The sequence below is a fragment of the Mytilus galloprovincialis genome, chromosome 1, assembly GCF_965363235.1.
Source record: "Mytilus galloprovincialis chromosome 1, xbMytGall1.hap1.1, whole genome shotgun sequence".
NCBI classification, from domain to species: domain Eukaryota; kingdom Metazoa; phylum Mollusca; class Bivalvia; order Mytilida; family Mytilidae; genus Mytilus; species Mytilus galloprovincialis.
This window is the reverse complement of record NC_134838.1, coordinates 50,909,309-50,918,206: the sequence shown is the minus strand read 5'-3', so window position 1 is coordinate 50,918,206 and position 8,898 is coordinate 50,909,309.

Below are 8,898 nucleotides of genomic sequence, written 5' to 3'. Positions count from 1 at the left end.
GTCTACCCCCTTAATCTGTTTCAGAGACAAAGAGGCTGTGAACTGTTTGAAGTCTCTTCATGGCAAACTTGTTGTTGTTTCTGCGGACAAACACTTGTGTAATCCTACGTACAAAAACGTAACCTTTAATGAGATTTTGGGAAATCACAAGTCCTTCGTGGCCTCTGTGCATATCTGAGGACTTACCTTGTTTGTATAGGATATCTAAACTTCACAAAGCTCCGTACAAACAACAGTACATTACCGCCTCAACTTCATGTTCTACCAAGGAAATGAATGTTAGATATACCAAAATTTTGTCCGCAGTGAGAGAGAGAGAGAAGTACTGTGACACTGTTTATTTGCGTAGTTGCATTACCCATATGTGGATTTTAAGAACGTCTGAGAAAATGTATATCTTGTTCGTTCTCTCAAATAAATTCCATCAAAACCTTCGATTTTTTTCACCCTTTACACCACCATACAACATGAAAAAAGGGACAAGGACATAAAAACTGACAAATCAAACGTTATTATCCAACCAAACGAGTGATAAAAACTGTTATACTTCTGACTTCTGACCACCTGTATAAAGGGTGTTTATACATGTTATAGTTCCGTTATATTTAAAAAAAAAAAATGGGTGAGCAACCCAAACAGATATAAAAGGTTAATGTGTCAATAATTGGGATCCAGCAGCCAAAACTGTGTAGGTATGCATTCCAGAAATACAACCCAACGGCCTAAAAAATTTAAACCGAAATTCAAACAAATCTAACAAAAGTCGCCAACAAAAAAGTTTTTGTAGTTGATAGTTAAGTGACAAAGACGCCGAAAAAAAGTTTTGTAATTTATAGTACATACATTAGATAGTATACACTTTATTCATCAAGTGAAATTAAGTAAATATAAATACAAGGGTTAACAAAATGGAAACAACACTATAACAAACTTTTGTGTCCAAATCGCACCTCAGGAACGCTCAGAGTCAAAAACCTGATAGCGGGATACATATATACCGAGTTACGTCAAAGTCAGACGACCAAAACAAAAATAATAGCACGAAGACAAATAAAGGCAAAACGTTCAAATATATTAAAACATACTTAACTTCCGCACCTAGAATCTATAACTCAAGACCATCTTATACCATTTCTGAAGTAGACACTCAACATTTATCTGTTAGGTGTTGGTACTTTCAGATGAACTAGACTTTCTTTGTAAAACCATTGCTAACTATTACTTTGCTCAGACAAAGATGACGTTTTACAAAGTCTTCAAACTCTTGAGTTGAGAAATGTATACTACATACGCGGGGGGAGTTGAAATATTGTTGCTAAGGTGAGAAAAATTTCAAATTTCAAAACTGAAATTGTGTCAAAGATACAATACTGAGATGACCGCTGTTGTCAAAATCGAGATTAATGTCCAGAAATGAGGCAGAGGAAGCTGTATCTGTGGTTACTTTAATCTCTAGTTCAGGCGGAATTATTAATGGAACCCTTTCAGAAAAATTTGGATTGTAAATGAAAAAAAACATAATCAATATACCTGTATGTTTAATTAAATGATCTAGCTTCTATGATCATCTTACTTTTTTCAAGTGTCTGAAGGAACTCCGGTTCATATGAAAATATGAAAAGATCGATCAGGAGAAGTGCATAGTTGGTTCCCACAGGAATGACGAGAATATGCTAAAAAATTCTATCTCCACATTCAACAAAAATGTTGTCAGTGACAAGTTTCAGCATACTGATCACTTGTACTTTGGTGTAGCATGTTTTATTTTCGGGCTCATTTTGATCAATTATGCAGAATTATATAAAAAAACAAAATTATTGTAGCGAATAGTACCATTTTTATCGAGTAAGCATTAGAGTTCAGTACTTTTTTTTTTAATAATATTTAATAATTTGATAATCGCTTCTGAGATTGAATGTTCTGTCAAGTGATTAAATGGTTTTCCTATGTCGACTGACTGTCCCTCTTTAAACGGATTGTTATTGTGTTTTGTTTACATTTAATGGCTAAACTTCATAAATACACAACGAAACAACATTGATACCTGCAGCTACATGTTTGCATGACATATTATCTGTAAATAATCCAGGTTTTTATAAAGCATACGAGTGAAAGGAATAAGAGCAATAAGGCCCTTATTTGGCCAAAGTATTAGAGCAAATTGAACAGTTAAAAAAAAGTAATATCACAAGAATACTAAACTCCGAGGAGAATTCAAAACGGAAAGTCCCTAATCAAATGGCAAACTCAAAAGCTCGAACACACCAAACGAATGAATAACAACCGTCATATTCCTTACTTGGTACAGGCACTTTCTTATGAAGAACATTATGGTGGATTAACCCTGGTTTCATAGCTAGCTAAACCTCTCACTGGTATGACAGTCGCATCAAATTCCATTATTTTAACAACCGTTACGATGCGTGAACAAAACAAACAGACATCATAGGCAAACATGTCACAAATAGGGGTACAGCAGACAATACTGTGTTATTATCTTAATCACTATAAAAACAAACAAATATGTAACGAAGAAGCACGAAAAGACAAATTGTTATTTGGACTGAAAGTTGTCTCATTGGCACTCACACCACATCTTCCTATATCTATATTGACAAAGCACATTAGCAAACAATATAAAATCTTAAATGTGTCACAGCTACACTAAGGTTCAAGATGTTCAGAAAATAAAAACAAATTTAATATTTAACGAATAACCATGGCAACAAACCATGACGAAAGTTTTATATTTTGTAAAATTTCTTGAATTTTATTATTTTACATCAGCTTTAAAGTATATAATAGATTGTAAAAGTTTGTGAGCAACTATAAACCAACCATACATTTGATGAGATCATGTCAATAGTTATAACGAAGCTTCACATACCTTATTTTATTTTTCTGCGCTTTGCACGAAATTTTCACAAAGGAAATGACAAGGAAATACTGCACAAAGTTTTTTCATTTTCATGAAAACGGTGAACATTATGACGTAAATATGACGTCATAGCACAAAACATCTTATTTGAATTATTTATATTTTTTTCATTTTTAAGCATTTCCAAACATAATGTGCAAACTAATAAAAAAATCAAAAACTTTATTTCCTTTGGCCAATACCCGATCTTAATGACTGGTTCTTACTGATGGTTATAGTTATTTTAAAGCGTGTTGATTATTATAGGTTTCATAACGAATGAGAAAGGGATATCGCTTGGTCTCAACTCGAGTCATTTAATTTCAATATAATAATAAACGAGCCTTGTGCGAGTTTATAATTACTATTCAAATTAAATAACGGGAGTTAATATCAAGCGATATCCAACTATGACGAGTTGTTCAACCTATTTCTCTTATGGTAAAAATTCTGATTGTGTTAAATTAAAAATTCCGTGAATCGTTGATTTAGTCTTTTGCAGTGGCACATCAGACATTTAAAAAAAAATGTGCGGTTCAGAATGTAGTAAAATTGACAAAAAAAAAAAGATTTTCAGATTCAAAGTATAGGTGCTTTGTATATTATTGAACACAAAACATATCTCCGTTGCCATGGGTGAAATGTACATCGTCTTAATCTTTGAAATTCATCATTGACCTAACGAATAGCCAATGAAAATATCGCGATCTCGTCTCATGATGCTTGATAACCAAAATCAAGTTATACTCATTCTTCGTGTCATATTTTCGTATCACACTACTAGCAGTATAATTCGAGAAATATATTTCCATGCGAGAAATAGATAACAGACTACAACCATAAGAAAAAGGGGTTTATTAAAAACTGTTACTGGTGGTTTTGAATGCACTTTTGTATATGTATATTTATCTAATACATAATGAATATACCGAATCGAAACTCTCTTTCAAGTTATTAGTTACATTTTATTTGTAATAATAATGAAAAGAGTCTTTTTGAATATCGACATACCGAGACTGTATTTTATGGCTACTTTTCGATTAACAAACGCCCTTATTTATAAAGTACAAAATTGTTTTATTGTATTGGTGCTTATTAATTTCTAACTGCATATTTGAATACACATTTCAAATAGAATATTACTACAAAACAAACATTTATTTGCTCTTTTTCAAAAAATATAATTTAAACTTGTTTTAATCAAGTTAGTAAAAAAATTCTCATTGAAAGCTTAAATATGAAATGCAGTTTTACTTAAAAACATGATGCATGACTCTACGACGCATATCATGCGAAGCGTTACAAATCACATTGTGTAATTAGTTCAACAAATGACATTTAAGCATATAAGAATTGGATATGGTACATTATTATAATATATCTAATGACTATATTCAAAGAAATCTACAGGGCATGTGCAGTATCAAATAATTTTCACTTCAAATATTTCAAAATATAACGTTAAACTTTTTTCAAAATATAAAAAACCAAGGTAAAGAGTATTTCACAAATTCCTTAGTACGAAATTCAAACATTATTTAACTGAATTTAGAAGAAATTAAAGAAACCAAAAGAAAGTAGTAGCCGATCACAAATTTTTAAATGATCAATTTACTTTCAATCAAATTATTTGTTTTGCCAGTGGGGGGGGGGGGGGGTTAAGGAAAATGCATCTTTTTTTTAAAAAGAAAATCGCCATTGATGTGAAAGGCTTTTTCTTGTGCAACTGAAGAAAAGAAATAAAAATAACGATTAAGCAGTGTGAGGTGCAAATTTTGCACATGTATTGTTTCAACGCTATGTTGATAATTATTTTTGCTACAAAACCAACCTAAAATACATTTTATCATGTGCAAAAATATATTTGATTTTGATAGTATTCATTGGACAAAATTTTAATGGCGATCCTTGATAAATAATGATGACAATATCATAGGTCTGTGAAACAAATTGCTAAACATCAAAAGGGAATTTGATTTTCTCATGATTGCAAAAAGTCATCAAGACAATTTACTATTACTTGTTGAGACTAAATACGCTGAATATACCTAAGTGTATGGTATTTAAACATTACATCATTATAACCGTAAAAGTAGAAAAATAATTCCGAAAAATATATATTATTTTGCTGCTAAAGCTGCATCACCATTACCAAACATTGAAATGGAAACCAAAGTCCACAATAAGAAAGAAATGTAATAGATCTTGATCATCAAAATTGGACCTAAAGATTTTCCGTCTAACGTTCATTAACCAATAATAACATCCTGCTTAAAATGCAGCAAACTGAAACTCGTTGTATGAATTTATAATGTTAAAGTAACTCTCATTAAATTACATAAACTCTACGATTGCTGCTAACTGTTTATGTATTTTGCCTCTTGTTGCATATGTAAATATGTGTCTGAGTGTTTCCAAATAAAGTATATTGTTATATTGTTATTGTTATTGTTTAAATTTATCTTTAAAAAAAGGAAAAAAACATCATTGCTATAATAGAATACTTTGGAGAGGTCTTCAATAATACAAAAGGTAAGACAATTTCATTCTTCATTTACAAAATTTAACTCAGACTTGATACATGTACAATCAGCTTATCACTGCAGACATTTAGTGTGTGCATCACCCAAAATCAGATAAGCATGTAACTTATATAAGATTAATGTTTCAAATTCTACCAAATAATGAATAACAAATTAATCTCCATCTGTCAAGTCGACGACCATGCAAATCAGTAACCAATAATACAATCAAACCTAAAATGTAGTCAACTGAATCTCGTTGTATAAATGTATAATGTTAAAGTAACTTTCATTAAGTTACATAAATTCTACGGTTGTTGCTTACTGTTGTAATTTATCTTAAAGAAAAGGATACTTTGAAGAGGTCTTTAATTATAAAAAAGGTAAGACATTTTCTTTCTAAATTTACAAAATTTTACATAGACTAGATACATGTTCAATTAGCTTATCACTGCTGACATTTAGTGTGTACATCACCCGAAATAAGCTCAGCATGTAACTTATATAAGGTAAACGTTGCAAGTTCCACATAATAATTACTAATAAAGAAATTTCCATCTGTCAAAATGACGACCATGCAAATCAATTGTATACATGTTCCTCAATTGTAATAAGTAAGTTTGATTTGTCAATTTCTTTTCTGCTATTTACATCAGCTTTTCTGTTGTGTAGACATTAATTTAGAATCATTTGAGAATTATTCATACATGTTCTTGTATATTATGAGCAAAAAGAGATGATTTTATATTTTTCATAAAGTCGACATAAAACTAGTTTGTCCGCAGAAACAAATCATCTTTACTAAAGATGAACTGGTTAGTGCTTTATTTTATCCCTGACCATTTACAAACGAGATTGTATTTAATATCACCTTAAATCTAAGGTAACAAAAATACACAAAATATTTCCATAATACTCATACTTCAGGTGTCAGTGAATTGAATTTTAGTAAGCTCTACAAATGTCAAGCGTTATATCACTTACACACTCAATTTTAAAAAAAAGTTTTCTTTCGAAGTTGAGTCTAATGTTTCACATTTCGACTAATCACAATTTGAAAAATAGTTACTATACTCTTTACACAATCTTTAATTTCTTTACCTGGAAAAGATGTTGGAGGAAAAATAAATCTGTTAGAAATGTAGATAATTTAATGTTGAAATGGAGAGCATAAAAGAACAATAAATAAAAATAAGAGGGGGTGGACCTATCGGGACTCCGGGATCGGGTGTTTTTAAGCTCGGGATTTCGTGATTGATACTTTCGGGATCCGGGAATTCTTTTTTCGAATTTCGGGATGTCGGGATTTGAATTTCTTTAAATTCGGGACCTCGGGATTTCATGTTTTTAAGCCCGAGATTTCGGAATCAGAACCCCTCTGACCCCCCCCCCCCCTTCCTCAGATAACAATTTATGGATTTCGTGAGCCAGAAGCACGCCTCTTCGTTTCCTTCATTAGGAACGCTCAAACCTAGAGATTTACATCCTAGGGTGAATAAAAAACAACGTAGATATGTTAGGAGCTATGACCAAAAGGACATTCAAAATAATTGCTGGAAACTATTTCTATATATATTGCATTTAATGCTGTTTAAAAAAAAATCACTGTCTTTTCCTTGGTTACTTATGATTTGAGGTCAAATTAGTTATCAAAGGTACCAGAATTATAATTTAGTACGCCAGACGCGCGTTTCGTCTACATAAGACTCATCAGTGACGCTCATATCAAAATATTTACAAAGCCAAACAAGTACAAATATATTGAGTCACCTAATAATTGTGATAAATAATGAAAAGTTAACATAAAGCTTTCTTCCAAATGTTTGTTTGTTTCATCAAATATGACATTCACTGTATTCTTCATGACTGTGAATTTGTTGGATTAAATTATTTAAGTTTGGTTTGGTTTGATATAATTGGCAAAAGCTCACCAAATTACTTTTACATATACAATAAATTCAGGAAAAGATTAGAAAATAGTCTAAACCTAAAAAGAAAGGAATTGATATTCTAAATCAGCAGTTTCAGATTGAAATTTAGTTGAAATGAGAATGAACTTTAAATCTTCATATACAAACAACTACTTGAAAGTTAAGCAATGTGATGGATCAAACTTATGAAAATTAGTAATAATAGAGGACAGAGGTGCTCAACCCTGAGTATTATCTAGTCATGTTCAAATGTTTATAAACTCATTGGATTTTTCAATTGAAAAACTTGCCTATACACTCTTTAAAAAAAATGGGATTGTAGTTACTACCATGGAGACATATTCGTGGTCATCTATCGCACATATATTTGATAGCAGTCAACAGAATTATGACGACGTTCTTTAACATTCGAGGGATGACCCAAACTTTACCAATAGGAATTCTTTGTTCAAAAGCTTCCTTGTAAGCAGCAACTTTCTATCAAGGACTTCATGAGAAGAAACACAAGATGTGAAATATTGTATTGTGACCATCTAAACGAATATGTTTTCACAGATGAATGTCTGATTTACAGGTATAATCAGTTGATGTTAGAAAAGTGTAAAATTGTCAATTAAAGATCTTAATGATTTCACCAACATATTACTCGTTATCTCAAACAGCCGATTCCAAAAAATATATAGATTTAACCACTGCATTGATTGTGTTACGATATTTCTCAACTCGAGACAATTAACTTTTAAAATTTAAAACGCGAGGCTTGTTGAGCTTTTTGAATATCTATAATTGAACTGTTGAGAGTGGAGAAATATCGTAATTCACGAGATATAGTTTTGGAATCTGTTTCTCTAATGATTTTTAGGCGATGTCTAAAGAAAGTTTATCCTTCCTTTTCAAAGGTTTGCAGAAAGTTGTGTTCTTTGTGTTACATGTGACGTCATAAGGCATGGTCGCCTTTTTCATGACGTCACAATTGGAAATTCAGTAGAAATCAAGAAAATTTGACGTCATTATTGCATTTCGACCAATCAATTACCGAGAACAAAGTTTTTTCCGATTGAGAAATGTCAAAATAGCATGAAAATAGGAGAAACTTAATTCTCAAACTTTTACAGATTACGCATCATCATATGGATTAACTTTGGAGAGAATTTATCGCTCTAACATTTTTTTTAAGGAACGCGTGTCAATTGATCAATAGGTAGCGATTGTTATAACAGACCTCCGAAATCACCACTTCACACTTTTCTTTTTTTTTATATTCTGGAAATATTTTTTAAGATGATGTTTTTAATAAGAAAAAAAAATGTCGAGAGACTAGAGTCGAGACATTTAAGTAAGGGATCATCTAAACGTCCGAATTTGATAATAGATGCGACTGTCATACAAATGAAATGTTTATATAGCTATAAAACCAAGTTTGTTCAATCCACCATTTCTACATATTAAATGCCTGTACCAAGTCAGGAACATGACAGTTGTTTTCTATTCTTTTGATGTGTTTGAGCTTTTGATTTTGCCATATTAT